The sequence below is a fragment of the Pleurodeles waltl genome, chromosome 8, assembly GCF_031143425.1.
Source record: "Pleurodeles waltl isolate 20211129_DDA chromosome 8, aPleWal1.hap1.20221129, whole genome shotgun sequence".
In the NCBI taxonomy this organism is placed as follows: Eukaryota; Metazoa; Chordata; class Amphibia; order Caudata; family Salamandridae; genus Pleurodeles; species Pleurodeles waltl.
Genome location: NC_090447.1, coordinates 1008225623 through 1008250524, shown reverse-complemented (window position 1 = coordinate 1008250524; position 24902 = coordinate 1008225623). Strand labels below are relative to the sequence as shown.

General features: G+C 47.7%; 1 protein-coding gene across 1 annotated transcript in view; it reads right to left on the bottom strand.

Moving 5' to 3' along the window:
- DIS3 (DIS3 homolog, exosome endoribonuclease and 3'-5' exoribonuclease) overlaps positions 1 to 24902 on the bottom strand; it is a 260018-nt gene that overhangs the window by 46405 nt on the left and 188711 nt on the right. The gene's annotated exons all lie outside the window — the stretch shown is intronic.

The window sequence follows — 24902 nt, the reverse complement described above, 5'->3', positions numbered from 1 at the left end:
CCATTAAAAAAAATTCATAACGAATTATAATTCTAAGGCACTCTTTTAGGGAAGACTTTCAACCAATTACAATTCTAAGACACTCCTTCAGAGTGGCCATTCAATTCAGAAGGGGGTCATTAATGGGCTTTAGTAATCCTATCACAATTACGAGATCCACTATAGCTCTACTGAACCACTGTGCTTCACTCATCTATTCCACCTACCAAATGCAGATGGAGTCAGATGGCGAACCACCTACAGGAAATCAGCAGTTAGCCTGGGTAATCGCAATTACCAATTTGCAATTCATAATTTCCAATTTTGTTGAAAAAGAGCCCAGGAGTGCAGTTACAGCATGTTTCAGCTGTTCTGAGCTGTGGATGACTCACTGGATTTCCTGGTTATCTACCTAGGCTTATAGTCAGGAAGACATTGGTTGATTATAAAGTTAAGAACCATCAAAAGGAAAGAAGTATAATGTTTGAAATAATCATTTTACTGATCTTGTAAGATTAACCAAATTCAAAGATTTTCATCACAATATCATATGGACTTCCACTGGGATATGATAAAAGTCCCTCAATTAACAAGTACAAAAAAACATAATTAAGCTATATCCTGCACCACATACCCATAAAGTGGATGTAGTCATCACTTTCCAACAATCTACACCTTCTACTTACAGAACAAGTTACTTACCTTTGGTGACACTCTTTCTGGTATAGACTGACACAGCTCTTTAATATTGCTCAGGTGTTAGACTGGATCTGGAAACTTTACAGCAATGCTTCTGCAGGCTGGAAGGAGGTGCCTTACGGCTCGCATGGAGGTAGGTTTGCTCTGAAAACGATGTGTGGGGCCTACATAGGCGCCACTCATGCACACTGAGTTGAGTTGCTTTCGAGACTGTCTGTGCTCCCAGACCCAGAGTCCCAAAAGCACACAAATAGACACTTTGCAGATTCCTAGACTTGGGATCATATTAATGGGTAGAGCCCAAATGCAGAACGGGGAGGAGAAGAGTTTTAGTGAGGAAGCTGAGGCTAGATAATGGTGAGGAATCTGTGACTACCCGAAAGAGAGTTGTCAAAGGTAAATAATGTCTTCTGATAGAGACTTCCAGCCACAGATTCCTCACATTTTGAGTAGATACCAAAGCAATACCTATTCAGGGGTTGGACGTGAATGGACTCAAGCCTGAAAGTCCTGCAGGACTGAGCGGGCAAAGTGTCCCTCTTGGCAGATGTAGGAAGTAGGCTCTGTATGTACTATATCAAAATGAGATGTAGTGTGCACGGAGTCCTGGGGTTCCCTAGAGGCTTAAAAGAGGCTAAAGTAGATAATGCTAATGTTCTATTTTGTAGTAGTGTGGTCGAGCAGTTAGGCTTATCAGAGGGTAGTGCAAAGTATTTGTTGTACACACAGTCAATAAACGAAGCACACACTCAATGACTAACTCAGGCCAATGTATTTATATTGGAAAAATATATAATGTTGTTACTTTATTTCTGCAACAAAAAAGGATCTTGTTGCAGGTAAGTAAATTTGCAAGTAGGTATTGAACACATGTATCAATAGCACTTGGTTTAGATTTGGCATAAAAAAACAAGTTTACAGGCAAGTAACACTTTTCACTTTTAAAAGTTGACACTGCAATTTTCAGAACAGTCCTGGGGGGGAAGTGTTAGTGCAGTTTTGAGGTAAATACTCAACTTACAGTTTCAGTCTCCAGGGGTTTCGATGTCGACTGGTCGGAGTTCAGGATGACCTTAAACTTACACCACCAGCGCCGGCTGGGTGCAGAGGTCAAAGTTGAAGTTAGATTAGAATGGGATTCTATGGAGATTGGGGGCACTCTGAGACTAATCTGCTAGCAGTTAAGTACCTGCGACTTCGGAGGGCAGACCTGGAGTATTTAGGTGAGCACTGAGGGGGCCACAGGTCAAACACGCACCATCAGCAGCACAGGGGCGGCCAGGTGCAGAGTGCAAACACAGCATCGGGCTGCCAATGCTTTTTAATAGGGGGACCCCAGTGGCCACAAAAGATGCTGCACGCTGTCGGTTCTGGGAAATCATAGGCTGGACAAGGAGGGCCGCATGCTGAACGTTGCTGGTCGGATTCCCCAAGGCCAGGGGGCTGTGGCTGCAAGGGTACCTTTAGGTGTCTGAAATCTTCATCCGGTTCTCTCGTTGTCAGAGCCTCTCTCTGGATGTAGGCTGCAGGCGTCGTCATGTTGGCCAGGAGGGGTCGATTCAGGGTAGACACAAGTTCAGAAACGCCTGGAGACCTGCTGCGGACCGGTGGGCCACCTGGATACGGGCCGTGGGTGTCGGGTGCAGAGGGGGCAGGACTCACCGATCCGGGGCATTTCTGGAGAACGTTTAGAGGATTTCTTCAGGACAGGGCCGCTGTTCTCGGGAGTTCTTGGTTCTCCGGTGGGCAGGCAGTCCTCTGGGGGTTTGGAGAGGTTGCTGGTCCTGCTGGACGCATCACCTTTTGGTAGCAGAGTCCTTGAAGCTGCAGACAGGACAGTAGGGATGGGGCTAGGTCAGTTGTTGTCTGGAGTCTTCACTGCTGGGGGGTCAGCTTAGCAGTCCTTCTTCTTTCTTCTGGTCTTGAGGTCGCCAGGAATCTGGTGAGCTAGGTTCGGGGGAGCCCTTAAATACTAGATTTAGGGGTGTTAAAGGGGGGGTCAGAGGCTACACCCTTCCTGTGCCCACTTCCTTTGGGGAGGGGCACACTCCTAACCCTATTGGTCCCTGTTCTCTAAACCAAGATGGAGGATTTTGCAGGGAGGGGGTCACTTCAGCTCTGGACACCTTAGATGTGTCCTAGCTGGAGTGGTCACTCCTCCCTGTTTTACCACAGTTTTCAGCTGGACTTGCTGCCAAAAGTGGGGCTTCGTCCGGGGGGGGCAGGCATCTCCACCAGGCTTAGTTTCTGGCCTCAGAGAGCACAAAGGCTCTTACCCCGTGAGGTTAGAAAGGTGTCTTTTAGTGGCAGGCTGGCACAGACTGGTCAGCCTTACACTAAAGGGTTGGTTAAAATACAGGGGGCACCTCTAAGGTGCCCTCTGGGTTCATTGTACAGTAAATCCAACACTGGCATCAGTGTGAACTTATGGTGCTGAGAAGTTTGATACCAAACCTCCCAGCCTTCAGTGGAGCCATCATGGAGCGGTGAAGTTTGTGATGACAAACTCCCAGCCTCTGACTTTAATACGGCCACACTGCACTTACAATGTCTAAAAATGGACTTACTGTAGGGGCATATTGCTCATGCAGCTACGCCCTCACCTGTGGCATATTGCATCCTGCCTTTGTGCTGTAAGGCCTGCTAGAGGGGTGACTTACCTATGCCACAGGCAGTGGTTTGTGGGCATGGCACCCTGGAAGGAGAGCCATGTCGACTTTAACTTTTTCTTCCCACCATCTCACACAAGCTGCAATGGCAGTATGTATGTGTCTGGTGAGGGGTCACTTAGAGTGGCACAATACATGCGGCAGCCCTTAGGGACCCTCCCTGGTCACAGAGCCCTTGGTACCACTAGTACCTGTCCTTCTTTGCCAGTGCATAGCAGATATTAATGCAGAGCATTATCCAGGGTGAGATGGTATAGTTCTGCATAGCCTTCCCTTTTTCTCTCTGGCAAACCCCTCAAAGAGCTGATTGTCAACCCTGTACTCTTCCGTGTGATTTATGTAGGGACTGAGAGCTCTTGTGGGGTCCACGCGCTGGAGTCTCTCCTCCTCCTTAGAAGGGTGAGGCAGAGTATATAACACCAGCAGAGTCCTGGTTTGATCAAGAAGGAATGGGATCACAAATTTCAGACGAAAGGCTGCCCTAGTATGCAGAACCAGTTTGTCGGGGTAGAAGGTGGTGTACAGTGAATGAACACACAAAGTCTGAATCTCCTTCACACACCATACTGAGGTGATGGTAACTAGGAACACAGTTTTATAATGGTGAGAAGCTGTAAAAGACAAGTATAGAGCAACTCGAATGGAGTACACATTAGAAATGCAAGGACAACATTGAAGTCACATCGGGGCATCACAAACTAAGATGGGGAAAATATGTAGTAGCTCTGTCAAAAAATGCATCACAACAGGTTTTTCAAAATAAAGAGGGCTGATCAGCAAAACTTAAGAAAGCCAAGAGGGCCAAAATATAACCTTTAAGTGTGCCCAGAGCAAGACTCAATAAAACATCAGGCTGTTTGGCGCAGAGAGGCTCAATCTGGCGAGTGCAACACCAAACCAAACCACAAATTAGTCCCAATGACAGACATATACAGTTTTTGTCGAGGGATGTCGGACTGCCCACATGACATCTGCCACCACCGAAGGAAGGTCAGAGGTGTTCAGCTGTCGCAGCTTAATCGCAATCCATGAAGGTGGAGAATGTGAAGGCTGGGGTGGACAACCCAACGATTCTGCTGCAACAGCAGATCCTTCCAGAGAGGCAGCCTGATCAAAGGGAAGATGCTCAAGCTCAGGAGTTCTTGGGTCCAGTCCTTCCTTATCTTCCTGAGGAACTCTGGGGAGGAGTTGTATCAGCAGAAAGGCATACAGGAGTCCAGAGACCCAGTGAATGCGGAACGCTCCTCTGAGTGAGACACATCTTGGAAATTGCAAAGAGCAGATGTGCCGACATTGCATGTTCACGTTGGTGGCAAACAGATCGAGCCAGGTTCTCCCCTTTCGCAGAACAGACCTTGCTCCACCTCTGCCTGCTGGATCCGATGGGCACTGATGACTGAGTTAGTCTACCCTGGCATTCAATTATTCCAGCAGGTGTTTTATCACCCAGAAAAATCCTTTTGTGGTCCAGCCTTTTCCAGAGGGGAATGACCTCTTGATATAGGGGGTGACCCCACCCGGCCCTGTTTATTGCAGTATCACATGGCAGTGTTGTTGTCTATGAGCCCCTGTACCAGCGTCCCCTTTATGGATGCAGGAAAGCTTTCAGTGCGCCAAATGGATGGCCCTCAACTCCAGAAAGTTGATATGGAGCTGAGACTCCAGTGGCTATCGGGGGCTTCTGATCTCCACCTCTCCCAGATGGCTGTCTCAACCCAGAAGTGATGCATTGGTCACCACTATCAGTTTTGGTTGGGGAAGAGGTTTGCCGTAATATGGGGGTGGTTAACAACAGCCTGGGGTGAGCCGACTTCAATAGCCAGTCGAGGTAGGGGGAAGACTGGCACCCCTGACCTCTGAAGGTGTGTTGCCACTACCACCATCACTTTCATGAACACCTGTGGGGCGCTGGTGAGATCAAAGGAGAGCAGAGAACTGAAAATGCTCCTCTCCCACCACCAACCGCAGGTAGTGCTGACAGATCACCAGGAAGGGAATATGGAAATAGGAGTCCTGCAGGTCCAATGACACCATACAGTCTCCAGGCTCGCAGACAGTCCAGACCTGGCCCCGGGTGAGAATTATGAATTTCTGCTTTCGAAGTGAGAGACTGAGAGTGCAGAGATCTAGAATCAGCTGAAGGCCTCAGTCCATCTTTTGCACCAGAAAGGAGTGCAAATAACAACCAAGTCCTACTTCTGGCAGAGACACTATCTCAATAGCCCCTTTGGCCAAAAGGGATTGCGCCTCCTGCTGCAAAATGGAGAGATGACCCTTCCTCAGTTATTGAGTGCACAGTGGAAGGTGCAGTGGGGATGAAAGGAATAGTAAGGCATAGCTTTTGCGAACAATCAGGAGGACACACCTGTCTGACGAGACTGCTTGCCTACCTGGGTAGATTGGGATGCTGAGACCCTGTAAGATTACACTAAAGGGGTTTGGCAGGTGGGATCCCTGGAGTTATGTGTGAGAGACGATGCTGAAATGAACGTAATACTCACCTTGGCCGAAGCCATGAAAGGAACGTCGGAATTGTTGCTTGTGTAACCCTACTCTCTTTAAAACGTTGAAGGGCTAAGTCAGCCTTGCCCCCAAACAAGTGAGACCCATCAAACGGCATGTCCTTTAGGGAGAAATGAATGTCTCCCTACAACCCAAAGGTTTGTAGTGAAGCCATTTTAGTGATGGTTGTGGGCATGTTGTATTAGCAACTAGGCCTGCTGTTGGTGCCCTTTAGCCTAGTAACGTTTCATTTTATTTAATTTTATACTTTTAGAAACAATCACATTTATGGTGATGTTTTATTTTCCATTACCTTGCTGTCCTTTTGCTTAGGAAAGCATTTACATTTCTTAGCACAACATTCTTTCACTCTGTTCTTTATTCAAGGCTGCAACAAGATAGGGTTGCCGGCACAAGTAGGTACACCACATCGCTAACATTTCACAGAAACATACGTATTTATACGTGGGGACACTTTTCTCAGATCACTAGCCTCTCTGTTCCCTGCACATTAGAGGGAGGTTCCAGCCAGATGACCACTACTGCATACTGTCTGAATTCGCTACAGCTGCTTACTGAGGATGCCGGTTCCCTGTCCTATATGGGGAAGGTGTCCCAATGGAATACAGGCTCATTCACTACTGTCATACTCAAGGTCCTGAAGGGCGGATTGGGGCTTATCCTGCTTTGCTTTAATATAGAACATTAGTGGCATAGATAGGAATCACACAACTTGTATAGTGACAGTATGATGGGACTTTTCTTGAGTTTCACTTTTCTTGTCACCATTCCGCTTCTAGTATGTTTTATCATCTTAATTATTTCAGTTCATGTTATTTTATCTAGGACAGAACTGATTCAGTAAATCTTATTGAACCATTCTCTGCTTCTGTTTTTCTTTGCATGTATGAGACAAATGTATCTGAGAGAAAAAGATGAGATCTGATCCATCACGATTTCGCTGAGCAGTCACAATGTCATGCGCCCGGTTGCCAAAAATATACCCTGCTCTTGGGCATAGGTGAGGCGTCTGACTGGCTGGAAACGGATTAGACCGACAGTTGTCACATGGTGTGGGATCGAACTCAGTTCCCCACATTTCAGGTGATGCCATCGCCCAAATCCAGCAGCCTCATTCGTACAATGAGAGCCAGTGCGGAAGGGTTGTAGCCATGCATGATGGCGAATGGCGACACTAGTGCCTATGGCCCACCCAAGGGAATTGGTGGTGTCCAAGCTTCAATAAATTGTGAGCTTAGCCGAATCAGGACTATCCTGGATGGCCTATAAGAGAACGGAGTGAAGGTCTTCCAGAACACTGGGGAGAACTTGTGCCACTGAGTCCCAAAGGGTGTAAGCATAATGGCCCAGCAAGCAGGAGCAGCTGATTGATCACAGAGCCAAATTGTCAGAGGAGAACAATTGTTTTCCAAAGGTCTCAACTCTTTGATTCCCTGTCAATTTGAGTGGTTAACAAATTGTTAGGGTTAGATTACACCACAAGACTCCCTGGAGAGAGAAAGGCTGGCACGCCAGAGGCAGGACACTGGAGCCTGGCGATTTGCTGGTTAACTGGATGGCTGGTACAAGTATTACCCACACCTAGAAGGGTATCCATCAAGGCCCCACTGAAAGAGAGGAGAGGCTCAGAAGCCGTCTGGGCAGGCTGCAGGACTACAGTCAAAATGTTCCTTTTGACTTCTATAGTGGGAAATTGAAGATCGAGGACTTTGGCCAACCATGGATTAGGAGGCAGATTCTTCAGTGGCTGGGCCAGAAAGCAAGAAGAGGGCAGGTTCTGGGAAGTGTCTAGCACACTAGCCTCTTGCAAGTTTTTAAACCACTTATCTTTGGCACAGGGCTGAGCGATTAAAGTGCCCTGGTCATAGCAGCTGGACTGGAGCAGAATCTTCATAGGAGAGGACAACAGGGACCACCTGTTCGGGCAGCTAAGTCAGCATCGGCTTCAACGAACCATGACCTGGTGAGGCTGTGGGCGCTATCGGTACTGAGCCGATGGTGGAAGTGGCTCAGAGGATCCAGCTGGCACTGAGGACAAACCTGAAGATGGTAGTCCAGGTGAATGGCCTCTCTGCTCTGAGGCCTGAAGGCATGCTATAGGGAGTTGGGTAGTCTGAGCATAGCTGCTCAGAACCCTTCGATCTGATGCAGCATAGCAAAAGACCTCAAAAGCTCAGGTTGTACCAGAACCAGAAGTGGAATTGGCTCTGAAGAAGGCTGACTTTGGGACTAAGACTGCTGGCAACACCCACACGCTTCATCAGGTGAGTGGGAATCGGGAGAAGGTGCGGAACTCTGCTCTGACTTCTTATGATGTTTGTGCTTACCTGAGAAATTGAACTGCAACAAAGACCAGCTTCTAGAACAATTTTGTTTACTCAAGAAACAAAAGCGGACCGGGATCAGACCTCTGACTTGGACCAGTGCAGACGCTGCATCCTCTTGTGTATGATGATGTAAAGTTTCGCCTCATGCTACCTGATGGTCTTCTGATTCATTGTCATGCAGTCTCTGCAGGTCTTGAAGTTGTGGGTCAATCCAAGACAGTACAGGCAAATCTGTCGGTGATCAGTCACAGACTCCTGCTTGCAACAGTCCTTGCAGGGTTTAAAACCTGTTGGCTTAGGGGGTGACATCCTTTGAACACTGTAGAAATTTACAAGAAATGTGCACAAAAGTGGGCTCTGAGAGAAACCCTGGATCCATGCCTGGAGGCGCGGAAAGAAAGGAAACAACGTCCACATGAGTATGTGGCATGAGTATGAGTACATACATAGTCCCACATATTTCCAGAGCAGAATGGCATCAGTGTGCAGCCACAACAGGCCTCAAAAAATCATAAAAATGTTACTAGAACTGCAGGTCGAGTAGCTTGAATAAACTACTCGACCTAACTGTGATGTACTTGACCCGGAAACGGGTCTCAAATTGTGTGATCCTAGTCAAATATTGTATTTCACAGTCACTTTTTTCTTCAATCTCACATATGAGTGCACCTTCAAATTTGTGAGTTCAGCATTTCTACTGTAAAAAAAATTCTTTTTGTTTGATTAAATACACTTAACGTTTGCTCCATGTATAATAAATCTAGCCCACACATAGGGTACACATGATCCATGCATGACTTGCCTCTACTAGTTTACTTATAGCTTTGCCTTCAGGGAAGGAGTGTTTCTCAGTTTATGTTTAAAAATCACTTTTAATAAATATATTGTATTGTATTGTATTGTAATCGTATTTATATAGCACTTACTACCCCTGACGAGGCGTCGAAGCGCTTTTCGGTGAGTAGCATGCTACTCTGGAACCCAACAAGAATTAGTGATGGATTAGTATCGGGAAATAATTAGTAAAGTTTTAGTATTAATATGAGTTAATTTGAGCCGCGGATCTAAGAGTTTGTTAGTTAGATTGACTGGAGTAATGGAGGAGGAAAGAAATCCATAAGTGTTAATTGGGAGTATATCCTTAATTTACTCAACCCAAAGGCTTAGGATGAGTAAAGGGGGATGGAGGAGGGAAGAGTATGTGGAAGGGTTAGGGAGAGCATAGTTGCAGGGTGAGATAAATGCAGGAGAATTTAGTAGGGTTGTGTGGGAGGTCATGGTAGTAGAGTGAGGTTTGGTGAGTTAGATGTGGAAGCAGAGGGAAGAGCTTAGGCAGAGTTATTTAGGAGATGAAAGTAGTAGAAAGGATTCGGGATGAGTCAGAGTGAGAATGGAGGATAGTTTGATAGAGACATGACATATGATGATGGGTAGATAAGTGTGATAAGATGAGATCAGGAATTCATAGATATCTAGTATAACAACCCACCCAGGAGCCATGCAATGACCCACGAACATGCCAAGCACAGAAACAACATATACACACATATATATATATGTGTAAAATGTCACTTACCCAGTGTACATCTGTTCGTGGCATGAGACGCTGCAGATTCACATGCTGTGCATATCCCGCCATCTAGTGTTGGGCTCGGAGTGTTACAAGTTGTTTTTCTTCGAAGAAGTCTTTTCGAGTCACAAGATCGAGGGACTCCTCCCCTTTTGGCTCCATTGCGCATGGGCGTCGACTCCATGTTAGATTGTTTTCTCCGCAGAGGGTGAGGTAGGAGTTGTGTATATAGTAATAGTACCCATGCAATGGAGTAGGTATGTATGTACATAATGTGATTAAAAGTGTTATATTTACAAATTTACAAGTTTATTTTTATCAACTTATAACGGCTACAGGCTCCCGGGGAGGTGGGAGGGCGCATGTGAATCTGCAGCGTCTCATGCCACGAACAGATGTACACTGGGTAAGTGACATTTTCCGTTCAATGACATGTGTAGCTGCAGATACACATGCTGTGCTTAGACTAGTAAGCAGTTATCTCCCCAAAAGCAGTGGTTTAGCCTGTAGGAGTTGAAGTTGTTTGAAATAATGTTCGTAATACTGCCTGTCCTACTGTGGCTTGTTGTGTTGTTAACACATCCACACAGTAATGTTTAGTGAATGTATGAGGCGTAGACCATGTGGCTGCCTTACAGATTTCTGTCATTGGTATATTTCCTAGAAAGGCCATGGTGGCACCTTTTTTCCTAGTGGAGTGTGCCTTTGGTGTAATAGGCAGTTCTCTCTTTGCTTTAACATAACAGGTTTGAATACATTTAACTATCCATCTGGCAATGCCTTGTTTGGATATTGGATTCCCTGCATGAGGTTTTTGAAAAGCTACAAACAATTGTTTTGTTTTGCGAATTTGTTTGGTTCTATCAATGTAATACATTAGTGCTCTTTTTATGTCCAATGTATGTAATGCTCTTTCAGCTACAGAGTCTGGTTCTGGAAAGAACACTGGGAGTTCCACCGTTTGATATAAGTGGAACGGTGATATAACTTTTGGCAAAAATTTGGGATTTGTGCGTAGAACCACTTTATGTTTGTGTATTTGTATAAAGGGTTCCTGTATGGTAAAGGCTTGTATTTCACTTACTCTTCTGAGAGATGTGATAGCTATTAGGAAGGCTACTTTCCAGGTTAAGTATTGAATTTCACAAGAGTGCATGGGTTTAAATGGTGGACCCATGAGTCGTGTTAGTACAATATTGAGGTTCCACGAAGGAACTGGTGGTGTTCTTGGTGGAATGATCCTTTTTAGACCCTCCATAAATGCTTTTATGACTGGGATTCTACATAGTGAAGTTGAATGTGTAATTTGCAGATAGGCAGAAATTGCTGTGAGATGTATTTAATGGATGTAAAAGCGAACTTAGACTTTTGTAAGTGTAGTAAGTAGCTTACAAAGTTATTCGCGGACGCGTGTAATGGTTGATTTTGATTATTACGACAGTAATAAACAAATTGTTTCCATTTATTTGCGTAGCAATGTCTTGTAGTAGGTTTTCTAGCCTGTTTGATGACCTCCATACATTCTTGTGTAAGGTCTAGATGTCCGAATTCTAAGACTTCAGGAGCCAGATTGCTAGATTGAGCGATGCTGGATTCGGGTGTCTGATCTGTTGTTTGTGTTGAGTTAACAGATCTGGTCTGTTTGGTAGTTTGATATGAGGCACTACTGACAGGTCTAGTAGTGTTGTGTACCAAGGTTGTCGTGCCCAAGTTGGTGCTATTAGTATTAGTTTGAGTTTGTTTTGACTCAATTTGTTTACTAGATAAGGAAGGAGTGGGAGAGAGGGGAAAGCGTAAGCAAATATCCCTGACCAACTCATCCATAACGCATTGCCCTTGGAGTGAGGCTGTGGGTACCTGGATGCGAAGTTTTGGCATTTTGCGTTTTCTTTTGTTGCGAATAGGTCTATTTGCGGTGTTCCCCAGTTTTGGAAGGAGGTTTGTAGTACCTGGGGATGAATTTCCCATTCGTGGATCTGTTGGTGATCTCGACTGAGGTTGTCGGCTAACTGGTTTTGAATTCCTGGTATGTATTGCGCTATTAGGCGAATGTGATTGTGACTCGCCCAATGCCAAATCTTCTGTGCTAAGAGACACAACTGTGTTGAGTGTGTGCCTCCCTGTTTGTTTAGTTAATACATTGTTGTCATGTTGTCTGTTTTGACAAGAATGTGTTTGTGGGCTATTAGTGGTTGAAATGCTTTTAATGCTAGAAACACTGCTAGTACTTCTAGTTGATTTATATGAAGTTGTTTTTGTTGAGTGTCCCATTGTCCCTGGATGCTGTGTTGGTTGAGGTTTGCTCCCCACCCTACCATGGAAGCATCTGTTGTGATCACGTATTGAGGCACTGGGTCTTGGAAGGGCCGCCCTTGATTTAAATTTATAGGATTCCACCATTGAAGCGAGGTGTGTGTTTGGCGGTCTATCAACACTAGATCCTGAAGTTGACCCTGTGCTTGTGTCCATTGTGTCGCTAGGCACTGTTGTAAGGGCCGCATGTGTAATCTTGCGTTTGGGACAATGGCTATGCATGAATACATCATGCCTAGAAGTTTCATCACTAATTTTACTTGATATTGTTGGTTTGGGTGCATGCTTTGTATTACATTTTGTAATGCTTGTACCCTTTGTGGACTTGGAGTGGCAATCCCTTTCTTTGTGTTGATTGTCGCTCCTAAGTATTGTTGTATTTGACACGGTTGTAAGTGTGATTTTAGGTAGTTTATTGAGAACCCTAATTTGTGAAGGGTTTCTATGACGTATTTTGTGTGTTGAAGACACTGTTTCTGAGTGTTGGTTTTTATTAACCAATCGTCTAGATACGGGAATACGTGTATGTGCTGTCTTCTGATATGTGCTGCTACTACTGCAAGGCATTTTGTAAATACCCTTGTTGCTGTTGTTATCCCGAATGGTAACACTTTGAATTGGTAATGTACTCCTTGGATTACAAACCTCAAGTATTTCCTGTGTGAAGGATGTATAGGTATATGGAAGTATGCATCCTTTAGATCTAATGTTGACATGTAGTTTTGTTGTTTCAGCAAGGAGATCAAGTCTTGAAGTGTTACCATGTGAAAGTGATCTGATTTGATGTAAAGATTTAGTGTTCTGAGATCTAAGATGGGTCTCAGAGTTTTGTCTTTTTTGGGTATTAGAAAATACAGGGAATAAACACCTGTTCCTTTCTGATGGTTGGGTACGAGTTCTAGTGCCTCTTTTTGTAACAACGCTTGGACTTCTAGTTGTAATAGATCCAAGTGCTGTTTGGACATGTTGCGTGTTCTTGGAGGTACATTTGGTGGTAATTGTAGGAATTCTATGCAATAACCATGTTGGATAATGGCTAGGACCCACAAGTCTGTAGTTATTTCTTCCCAATTTTTGTAATAATCTGTGAGTCTCCCCCCCCACTGGTGTTATGTGTTGGGGATTTGTGACATTGAAGTCACTGTTTAGTTTGTGGGGTCTTTGGAATTTCCCTCTGGTTTTAGGGAACTGTCCACCTCTATATTGTCCCCGAAAGCCTCCTCTTTGATACTGGCCCTGGTATGTGGGTCTGGCTTGTGAGGTTGAGGGTTCTGTGCTTTGGGCTCGAAACCCCCCTCTAAAGTGTGGCTTTCTAAAGGTGCCTCTGCTCTGTGGGGAGTAGAGCGCGCCCATAGCTTTGGCCGTGTCAGTGTCCTTCTTTAGCTTCTCTATCGCTGTATCCACCTCCGTCCCAAACAACTGTTGACCATTAAAAGGCATATTAAGCACAGCCTGTTGGATCTCTGGCTTAAATCCGGAGGTGCGGAGCCACGCGTGTCTCCGAATAGTGACCGCTGTATTCACAGTTCTGGCGGCTGTGTCTGCTGCATCCATTGCCGATCGTATTTGGTTGTTGGAGATACTTTGGCCCTCCTCCACCACTTGCTGTGCATGCTTTTGAAACTCCTTGGGAAGATGTTCAATAAAATGCTGCATTTCATCCCAATGAGCCCTGTCATATCTTACCAATAAAGCCTGTGAATTGGCAATGCGCCATTGATTGGCTGCCTGTGCTGCAACTCTTTTCCCAGCTGCATCAAACTTTCGACTTTCTTTGTCGGGTGGTGGTGCATCCCCAGAAGTTTGTGAGTTTGCCCTTTTGCGTGCTGCGCCTACTACCACTGAGTCAGGTGTTAGTTGTTGCGTGATGTACACAGGGTCTGTAGGGGAGGCTTGTACTTTTTTCCACCCTATGTGTAATGGCTCTGCATTTGACGGGGTCTTGAAACACTTGTTTTGCGTGTTTTAACATCCCTGGTAACATCGGCAGACTCTGGTACTGGCTGGGTGTTGACGACAAAGTATTAAATAAAAAGTCATCCTCAATAGGTTCAGCGTGCAGTGCTACATTGTGAAAAGTAGCTGCTCTGGACACCACTTGCATGTAAGCAGTACTGTCTTCAGGTGGTGACGGTCTTGCCGGATAGCAGTCTGGGCTATTGTCAGATACTGGTGCATCATATAGATCCCATGCATCTGGGTCATCGTGGGTCATCCATGTGTGCGTTGGAGAGTTCATCATAAGGAGTGTTGCAATTGGTGATAGTTGCGGCGAGTGCTGTGGCAATGGTTGTGGCGAAAAAAGTGGTGGAGTTTTTTCTTTCGCCATCTTTGTTTTTGGCTGTTTCTCTGTGTCTTGGAAAGCAAGTTTCCTTTTCATTTTAACAGGGGGAAGAGTTCTTATTTTCCCTGTATCTTTTTGAATATGGAGCCTTCTTTGTGTATAGTCTGGCTCCACCATCTCTAATTCTTGTCCAAATTTATGGCCTTGTAGTTGTACTGAAAGGCCTTGTTCTTCGGAATAAGAACTTTGTTTCGGCTCCGATGCTGGGTGTTTCGGCACCGAAACTTTTTCCACAGTCTTTTTCAGCTCCGAAGCCACCTTTTTCGGTTTCGGGGTGCCGATCCCTCGGTTCCGACTTTGCTCAGAGCCGGTATCTCGGTGTCGAGTTTGGTCGGAGCCAGTATCTCGGTGCCGAGTATACTCTGTGCCGGTATCTCGACCGGAGTCGGATGTCTTCGACACGTGTGTGCCCTTTTTCGGTGCTGATGGTTGGTCACCGAGTTTATGGGTTAAGCCATGACCTGCCGGCGGTGGCGTCCTCTGGGCCTTTATGATTTTGGCGTGAGTTTTGGCCGGGGCAGGTTTACTCACGGTTTTCGCCGGCTGCTCACTTTCGGCCTCGTCCGAGTCAGCAATGGAGAAAGTCTCCTCTTCTTCAACGTTGTGGTGTCCTGACGGCGTCGATGCCATTTGAAGCCTTCGAGCTCTCCGGTCCCGTAGCGTCTTCTTTGACCGAAATGCCCGACAGGCCTCGCAAGTATCCTCTTAGTGTTCGGGGGACAAACACAAATTACAGACCAAATGCTGATCTGTGTAAGGATACTTATTGTGGCATTCGGGGCAGAAGCGGAATGGGGTCCGTTCCATGAGCCTTGAAGACGCACGCGGTTGGGCCGACGAGGCCCCACCGGGGGATAGAAGCCCCGAAGGGCTACCGGAGCTCTTCTTGTATTCAGTGTCGATCTGCTATAACTAACCCGATACCGAACGAAAACAATACCGTCTAATTTTCCGAGATTTAACTAACTTTCCGAACAGAAACACGGAGCGAAGAGGAACACGTCCGAACCCGATGGCAGAAAGAAAACAATCTAACATGGAGTCGACGCCCATGCGCAATGGAGCCGAAAGGGGAGGAGTCCCTCGATCTCGTGTCTCGAAAAGACTTCTTCGAAGAAAAACAACTTGTAACACTCCGAGCCCAACACTAGATGGCGGGATATGCAAAGCATGTGTATCTGCAGCTACACATGCCATCGAACATATATATATATATATATATACATACACACACACACACACATATGCACATACAATACATAGTTAGAACCATGGGTAAAATATACTTAGTCAAACAGGTTTAGTGAGTGTGTGTATTTTATTGTTATGACATAGCAGAGATACATATTTTCGAAAGAAACTATACATAACTAGAAATATACACATAATCTGAAAAAAGTATTTATCAACGTAAGCATATGCAGTTCATAGTTGTTTGAATATGGTGGTTATGAAGGAAAGAGCCAAATCTTGAGTAGTTTTCTGAAGACAAGAAAGTTATCTGTGGCTCTTATAGTTGGGGGTAATGAATTCCATAGTTTGGCTGCTTGAACGGAGAAGGATGTACCACCTATAGTCTTTTTCTTGTATGGTGGTGTTCTAAGGCGGGGTGCCAATCTTGAGCGGAGGTTTCTTTGTTGGATGTATTTGGTTATTTTGTTTCTGATAAAAAGCGGTCCTGTTCCATGTATAGCTTTGTGGGTGATACAAAGCAGCTTGAAAGTGCATTTCTGGCAACGGGTAACCAGTGTAGTGCTCTCAAGGCAGGGGAGATGTGGGCTTGCGGCTTTACATGTAATAGTAGCCTGGCTGCGGAATTCTTGATACGTTGTGGTTTTTTCATGACAGATAGAGATGATCCATGGTAGAGGCCATTGGCATAATCCAGTTTGGATAGTACAAGCAAGATAGTAGCTTGCACCTTGTGTGGAAATCCGAGGTGTGGGAAGATGCGTCGTATTACTAAAGCATGATATGGTAGCACACTGTCATATACAGACATTACATTTCCAAGATATGTCCAAAAACCTTGGGTTTCAGAAAACATGTATCATTTGCACATCACCAAGTAAAGTGTTCTGACTTTTTTTTCATCCTATTAAAATATTTTTTTTCATCACACAGAATTACAAAAAATGGTCTTTCACAGCTATTGAAATATATTTTGAAATGTTTGTAAAGTTGACTTAGTTATATAAATGTGTTTCAGGAAAAACCTGATACCAAAAGCCTTTCATTTCACATAGGTCAGACAGTTCACCTTACAAAATCCTGGAACTCTGTAGTCACAAAGAAAAGTATCAGATAAACTGATTTTTGACCTCGGTCTCTGAACACAGAGCAAATGTGTCAAGAATAAGATTTAAAGGCATCTTAATTGCTAATTCAGTGTCTGACTGAACAGAACACCTGTTCTTTGCCCACTGCAAGAGTTGAGTGGAATCTAAAAATAGCTCGACCTCATAAAATAAAACTCACCATAAGAAGAGGTGAGTAGATTTTTTTGAGCCCTGCACAAGATACTACCTTCTTGAGCGGTGGACCCCCCACCTCCTCCCCCACAACTAACAACATGGGAGGAGCAAGTCTTGGCGATCATGCATCCTGAGGGCCTCGCAGGAGTAGCAGGGGGACTGGACTCTGGTAAGTCAAATCTTTACTACTAAATCCCCCCCCACCTGCATGCCATCACAAACTCCTACCCCTACCATCACCCCTATCACTCCACCAACTCACAAATACCCCACTACCACAACCCACCCATCCCAATACCAAGCCCTGCATGCAACACCTATGCATGGACCCCCATCACAGACCTGTATGGACACCCATCACCACAGCATGCCCAGTAGAGAGAATCATCCAGCCCTCAAAATCACCACTCACACAAGGCAAAGCTGACTGGGAAATCACAATCAGAGATGAAAACACACCCATTCACAATATGGCCCACGCAGATACATTAACAATGCATTTGCATCCCACCAGGACCCCTACTCAATGTCACCGGAGAGGAGGTGCCAGCTACATCAGCCCCCCCCCCGAAGAGGCCCACAGTGATGACAGCAGCTCTGCACGCCTGGATCACGATGACCAACCTGGCCCATCAGGGGCCTCTGGCCAGTCGGATCCCCTGCCACAGTCCCAAACCACCACAGAGCCTCCCCCCTCAGGAAACACCAGCACAGCACAGCACCCACCCAGCGGGCCGATGCCACTGTCCCCAATGCCTCAATCAGCAGTGCGTCCACCACTACAGGGACCCCAGGCAACCCCACAAACACAGGACAATCAGGGACCTGGGGTCAGTGGCAGTGGGCACACGGTTCAGGGGACAGAGGCACAGGACAATAGAGAAGCTGGGAGGACTGCTGTGCAACAGGGGGAGGACAGGCCCAGGGAACCTACTCTCCCAGAGGCACTCTCTAACATCCTGGGAGCATACCACCATTCCCAGGAGACCATAGGCCAGATACTGGCCAAGTTGCAGGAGACCCAGCGGCTGCAGGATGGACAGTACTTGGGGATCAGGGTTGACCTAACAAAAATCTACACAGTCCTGGTCACCATTGCAGGGGGGCTGGCTGACATGCGCAAGACCATGAGGGAGGCAGTGCCTAACAAAGGGTGCCTGACATTAGCCAAACCAAGGAACAGCCTTCCACCTCCACCGGCGCTAGTGGACAGGAGGCCCCGCCACAGGAACAACAGGGTACCAGCACCCCACCCCCTGCAGAAGGAGAACCACCCTGCAAACGGTCCCTCTCCAGGAAGAAGCCAGAGAACATTGCCAAGACACCCGCCAGGAAATAGGACTCTCCTGATTGTTACCGTTCTTTTCCACTCTGTCACCCTGTCCACCTTGAACTGTCATTGCTCCCCTTCCCATGCCCCCTTGGACAATGCACCTGTGATACCAAGAGACTGGACTCTACCATGGACTTCACTCCACCATCACGCCAGCCCCTTGCACATACCCCTATACTTATAAGCGCCTAAATAAACACCCTTAAAACAAATAACAATCTGGAGTCAGTCTAATGATTCACAAATGTATTAGTACAACATTCTCAAAGCATTGCAAAGTATATGTACGGTGAATATTCTACAGGATGAACTTTGATGGGCAGCAGTACATATCGCAGGAGCCAGAATGGGGCACAGTGATCTGAAAATAGAGATTCCAAAGGGAACAGTCAGTGGCCACAGACATAGGGAAACAGGCTGCCCTGTACAATGTCAACAGAAAACTGTAATATAAAGTGAAGTTAGTGTCTTACCTGTGTGTCACTGGAAGTACTGCTGTATTATGTTTGTTCTGTTGTCCACATCTTCTTCCTCTGCCTCCTCTTCGTCACTGTCCACAGGCTCCAAAGCTGCCACAAGACCATCTCCAGGCACATCGTCCTGCAGAAAAGGCACCTGGCGTCTCAAAGCCAGGTTGTGCAACATACAGCATGCCACGATGATCTGGCACACCTTCTTGGGTGAGTAGTACAGGGATCCACCTGTCAGATGGAGGCACCGGAACCTGGCCTTCAGGAGGCCGAAAGTCCTTTCTATAATCCTCCTTGTACGCCCATGTGCCTCATTGTAACGTTCCTCTGCCCTTATCCTGGCATACGTCACAGGGGTCAGTAGCCATGAGAGGTTGGGGTAACCAGAGTCACCCGTAGATTTAGAGGGACAACTGTTAGACACACACTAACCCTTAGGGGCAATCCCATACCCATACATCAACATATACTCGGATGGGGACCTTTGGCTCACCTATTAGCCACACCCGGTGCCTCAGGAGTTGGCCCATCACATATGGGAAGCTGCTATTCCTCAATACATAGGCGTCATGCACAGAGCCAGGATATTTGGCATTCACATGGGAGATGTACTGGTGCGCCAGACACACTATCTGCACATTCATCGAGTGATAGCTTTTTCTATTCCTGTAAACCTGTTCATTTCTCCGGCAGGGGGAGAAGGGGTGACAAATGCTACATGTGTACCATCAATGGCACCAATGATGTTGGGGATATGCACCGGGGCATAAAAGTTAGCTTTCACTGTGGCCAGATCCTCCACCTGGGGGAATACAATGTAGCTGCGCATGTGTGTCAGCAGGGCTGACAACACTCTGGTCAACACGTTGGAGAACATTGGCTGAGACATCCCTGATGCCATGGCCACTGTTGTTTGGAAGGAACCACTTGCAAGGAAATGGAGCACTGACAGGACTTGCACTAGAGGGGGGATTCCTGTTGGCTGGCGGATAGCTGACATCAGGTCTGGCTCCAATTGGGCACACAGTTGTAGGATTGTGGCAAGATCAAGTCTGTATGTGATGATAATGTGTCTGTCCTCCATTGTCGCAAGGTCCACCAGGGGTCTGTACACCGGAGGATGCCGCCATCTCATATGCCGCCATCTCATATGCCGCCTCAGCGGTTGAAGCCTATGGAACTGTGAGCAGAGGGTGATCATTCCACATCTTTTGCACTAATGTTGATTTGTTTACTTAACAGAAGCAGTATGTGAACTCGAGAGTCAGTTGATGTGCCAATGTCTGCTGTGACGCAGTTAGGTGTCATGCCTTGTGCCCCCCTGAAATGGCAACTGCCTGACCTGTGAGGAGGGACAGGTGGAAATGAGGTAAATCCGCTGGTGTTGTGCGCCGTCGTGGTAGGCGGTCGATGACCGCCGCGCAACTTCACATTGGTTATCATTCGGCCCTATGGGTTCCAGTAGCCAATGGCGATGTACGCCGGCGGTGACGGTATGCACCGTCACGGACGTGAACGCCATTTTCTAACTATTCACTCACTTGCTACCTGACCTTCAACAGGAGAGGACCTACACTACAAGTGCTGCTGTGACCTGTGTCTGGAGGCGACAATGGCTCATGTGTCTGGAGAAAGGGCCCCTGCCTTCACTGTGGTTGAGTTGGAGAAACTGGTGGATGGGGTCCTACCCCAGTACCTACTCTACGATCCTCCAGACAAACAGGTGAGTACACTGTGAGCATGATGCGTGGGCCATGAATGTATGGACTGCTGTGTGTGTAAGCCATATAAAGGGGGGGTGGGGGGCAGAGGGGTGCTGCATGTATGGTGGTCAATGTATGTGCGTAAGGGGATGGGAGGGATATTGTGGGCCATGAATATGACAGTCCGGACGGTATGACTAACCCTTTTTTCTGCTGTCTTCTCCCTGCAGGTCAGCGCCCACCAGAAGAAGGGTATTTGGCGTGCCATCGCCAAGGAGGTGCGGACCATGGGCGTCTTTCACAGGCGGAGCACCCACTGCCGCAAGAGATGGGAGGACCTGCGCCGCTGGTCAAAGAAGACTGCGGAGGCCCAGCTGGGGCTGGCCTCCCAATGTGGAAAGGGTGCCCGTCGCCCCATGACCCCCCTAATTGCCGTATCCTGGCGGTGACCTATCCGGAGTTGGATGGGCACTTGAGGGCATCACAGCAGCCACAAGGTGGTGAGTACAGATTCAGAGTCATGACTTTACGTGCGTTAAGGTGTTACCTGGGTGGGGGCTGTGGGTGCCCCTAGGCCAGAGCGAACAAGGCAGTGTAGGTCCCTTGTTGTGCAGGCTCTGGGGCACTCCTACCCCAATAGTGTAAGTGGCCATCTACTACTGGGCAGGGTCCTGTGAGTTTCTGGTGTGCAGATGCTGGCGTTAGGCATTGTACCCCATGGTTTGGTGACTAGCTGTGTAACTGGTTGTGCATGGCCTAGTGGATAGGGCTGATCCCTGTGTGTAGTGTACGCCAACGGTGGTGTTGTTGCTGGCATTGACCAAGTGTATCCTCTGTCTCTTCCCTACCCTTTTTGTTTTGTCACCCTGTACTTGTGTGCATTAGCATCATCTGGCGGAGGAGCAGAGGCACCGGCGATGGAGGGAGCTGCATCCCACATGGGCCTGGAGGGCGAATCCACAGAGGGTGAAGGCACCAGTGGGACAGAGGGCGAGATGAGCACCGCGACGGGGCAGTAGGGGAGACCAGAGAAAGCAACTCCTCCTCCGATGGAAGCACCCTGGTGGTACCCACCCCAACAACAGGTGCAGCCGCCAGCACCCCCTAAGCGTGTTTCCCGTGCCCGCTCACCCAGGAGGGTGGGCATCTCTTTCGTCCCAGGCACCTCAGGCCCTGCCCCAGTCAGCCCAGCTGCCCTCAGTGAGGAGGCTATTGACCTCCTGAGATCCCTCTCTGTTGGGCAGTCAACCATTCTGAATGCCATCCAGGGTGTCGAGAGGCATTTGCAACAAACAAATGCATACCTGGAGGGCATTCAGTCTGGCGTGGCAGCCCAACAGAGAGCATTTCAAGCTCTGGCCTCATCACTGATGGCAGTCATTTACCTATGTCTAGCCTCCCCTTCTAACTTCCTCTACTCAGTCCCAATCCCTCAACCTCAGCCTATCCCAAGCACATCTTCAGACCAGCATTCACCCAAATCAACACACAAAAGGGCCTCAGGCAAACATAAGCACCACACTTCATCTCACAGGCACTCACACAAGCACCGTGCCCATGCAGACACACCAACATCCACTGCCTCCACCATGTCCCCCTCCTCCTCTTCGTCCACCTCCCTCCCAGTCTCGTCTCCACTCACACCTGCATGCACTACATCCTCATCCACTACCTCCATCACCAGCACGCCCATCACAACACACCCCTCACTGGCAGTCACCACCCCCACAACCATGCACACGTCCCTTGTGTCCTCTCCCAGTGTGTCTGTGACCCCTCCTCCCAAAGTACACAAACGCAAGCACCCACCCACCCAACAGCCATCCACCTCACAACAGCATCCAGCCCATGCACCTTCACGCCTGGTGCCCACCATAAGAACCAACAGCCCCACCACCTGTACTGCAGCAAGTACCATGGCAAACACCGCCACCTGCCCCGCCGCTGCCACAACAACTGTCAGCAGCGGCATCCCCAGTGGGCAGCCGTCCGAGGTTGCAGGAGACGGGCTGGTGCCTCCCTCCACCACTACCAGCACCTCCACGACGGACAGCACCGCCAGCATCCCCGCTGCAGGCACCGCCACCTGCCCCGCTGCTGCCACAACAAATGTCAGTAAGCAGCATCCCCAGGGGGCAGCCATTGGAGGCTGCAGAAGACGGCCTCGAGCGTACCACCACCACTGGAAGCACACCCACAAGCACCAGCCCTACCACCAGTATGCAGCCTTAGTCGCCGCAGGATGGAGTTGGGCCCTGCCTCCATGGAGTATCATGCTACCTGTTCCCTGCTAATCTCGTGCCTCAGACACCCAGGTGAGACAATGTGAACTGCCACACCCCAAGCGCAGCATCACAGGGCACCAAGCCCCCTCCAGAACCAGTGGAGAAATGCATCCACTCTCCCTATCCTTAGCAGGTTGAAGCAGGCTGGGCAACAAGCCCTCTCCAGAACCAGTGGAGAAATGCAGCACCTTCCCCTATCCCGGGCAGGATGAAGCAGACTGGGCACAAAGCCCCCTCCAGAACCAGTGGAGATGCCACCCCCTTGAGAGACTGTGGCTTTGCACTCCCAAGGACCAAGCAGTGGGCAAACCACCCACTTGAGAGACTGTGGCTTTGCACTCCCCAGGACCAAGCAGGGGGTAACCCACCCACTTGAGAGACTGTGGCTTTGCACTCCCCAGGACCAAGCAGTGGGCAAACCACCCACTTGAGAGACTGTGGCTTTGCACTCCACAGGACTGTGGGTATGGAGCCCCCTCAAGGAGCGGTGGCGTAGTACCATCTTCCAGCTGAGGTGCCCTCCCCTTCCCCCTGAGGTGCCTGTGTTTTCTACCTGATGTCCCTGCAGTGTTCTCTCCGTATTGAGGCAGGAGTCAAGTGTGGACTTGGCCCATGATTTTTGGCCCAGTGGGCCACAGACATTTACAAAGGACAGTGTACGGCCTTCTGTACATATTGTAAATAATTGTATATACTGTTTTTGGATTTGTTAGGTATATCTGCCTATTTCTAATATATCAAAGATTTGACTCAATTCCTATTGTCCTTGCCTTCTTCCAGGGGCTTACGGGGTGTAAATGTTATGTTGGTGCATGTTTTTGTGTGTATGGTGTAATGCTGTTGTGGGTGAGGGTGGGGGTTTTGCGTTTTGCCTGTGTGTGTGTGTCACTCTCTTCCCCCCCTCCCCTGTGTGCTAGGTGCAGAACTCACCGTGGTCGTCACCACCGCCTCCTGTGATATTCCTTGTGTATGACGAGGTAGACCAGCATGGGCAGAACGTGCAGCTTGCGCTCCGTGGCGTCCTGGTTCTTCGTTGTGTGTCGAAAGGTGAGTGGTTTCCCTTCCAAGTCCTGTTTCTGCTGTGCTTTTGATGGCATTGGTACCACCCCGGAAAAGCTGGCGGATTGGCAGGTTGTGATGAGGTGGGCGGTACATTGTCTTCCGCCTGTCTGTTGGTGGTAATCATCGCGGTGTTTGTTGCTACCGCCGTGGCGGTCATTGTGGTAAAGTGTTGGCAGTTTCTGCCACGGTTGTGATACGATTTGTTTTTTACCGCCGGTCTGTAGGCGGTATTACAGCCGCTTTAACACCAACCGCCAGGGTTGTAATGAGGGCCATGGTTTTACTCGTGTTCACTTTCAGAGTTTCATGATCTAGCAGTTTGGGGTGAATGGTTCATTTTGGTGGAGAGCCCCAAATGATTTGTGTACAATAATCTCTGTTCGCAATAGTACTGCGAATATAAAATAATGGAATGTAATTGGTGAGGAGCAATGTTCAGTCACTAGCATACATTTGAGAATTTCCATTCGTAGCTTTATTCCTTTCTTACCTGCAGCTTCTATTTATTCTCTCAATAAACTCCCTTCTCTGCTGCATCCCTATCTGCTTTCTCATTATCACCATCAGTTCTACAGCTTCCAACAGAGACAAGATTTGTGCATAACCCTTTCATTCATCAAGGTGCCAACATTACATATTCTTTTAGAAGAAAATGAGAAGTGCTATCAAATAGCATCAAATGGAAAATGGCACTTACCCAGTGTACATCTGTTCGTGGCATGAGACACTGCAGATTCACATGCTGTGCATTATCCTGCCATCTAGTGTTGGGCTCGGAGTGTTACAAGTTGATTTTCTTCGAAGAAGTCTTTTTGAGTTACGAGACCGAGTGACTCCTCCCTTTCGGCTCCATTGCGCCTGGGCATTGGCTCCATCTTAGATTGTTTTCCCCGCAGAGGGTGAGGTAGGAGTTGTGGGTATAGTAGATGTGCCCATGCAATGTAGTAGTTATGTATGTACTTAATGTGTATTAAAAAAATATTAATTTACATATTTACAATTTTCATTCAACTAAAAAAAGGCTACAGGCTACCGGGGAGGTGGGAGGGCGCATGTGAATCTGCAGCGTCTCGTGCCACGAACAGATGTACACTGGATAAGTGAGATTTTCTGTTCGGTGGCATGTGTAGCTGCAGATACACATGCTGTGC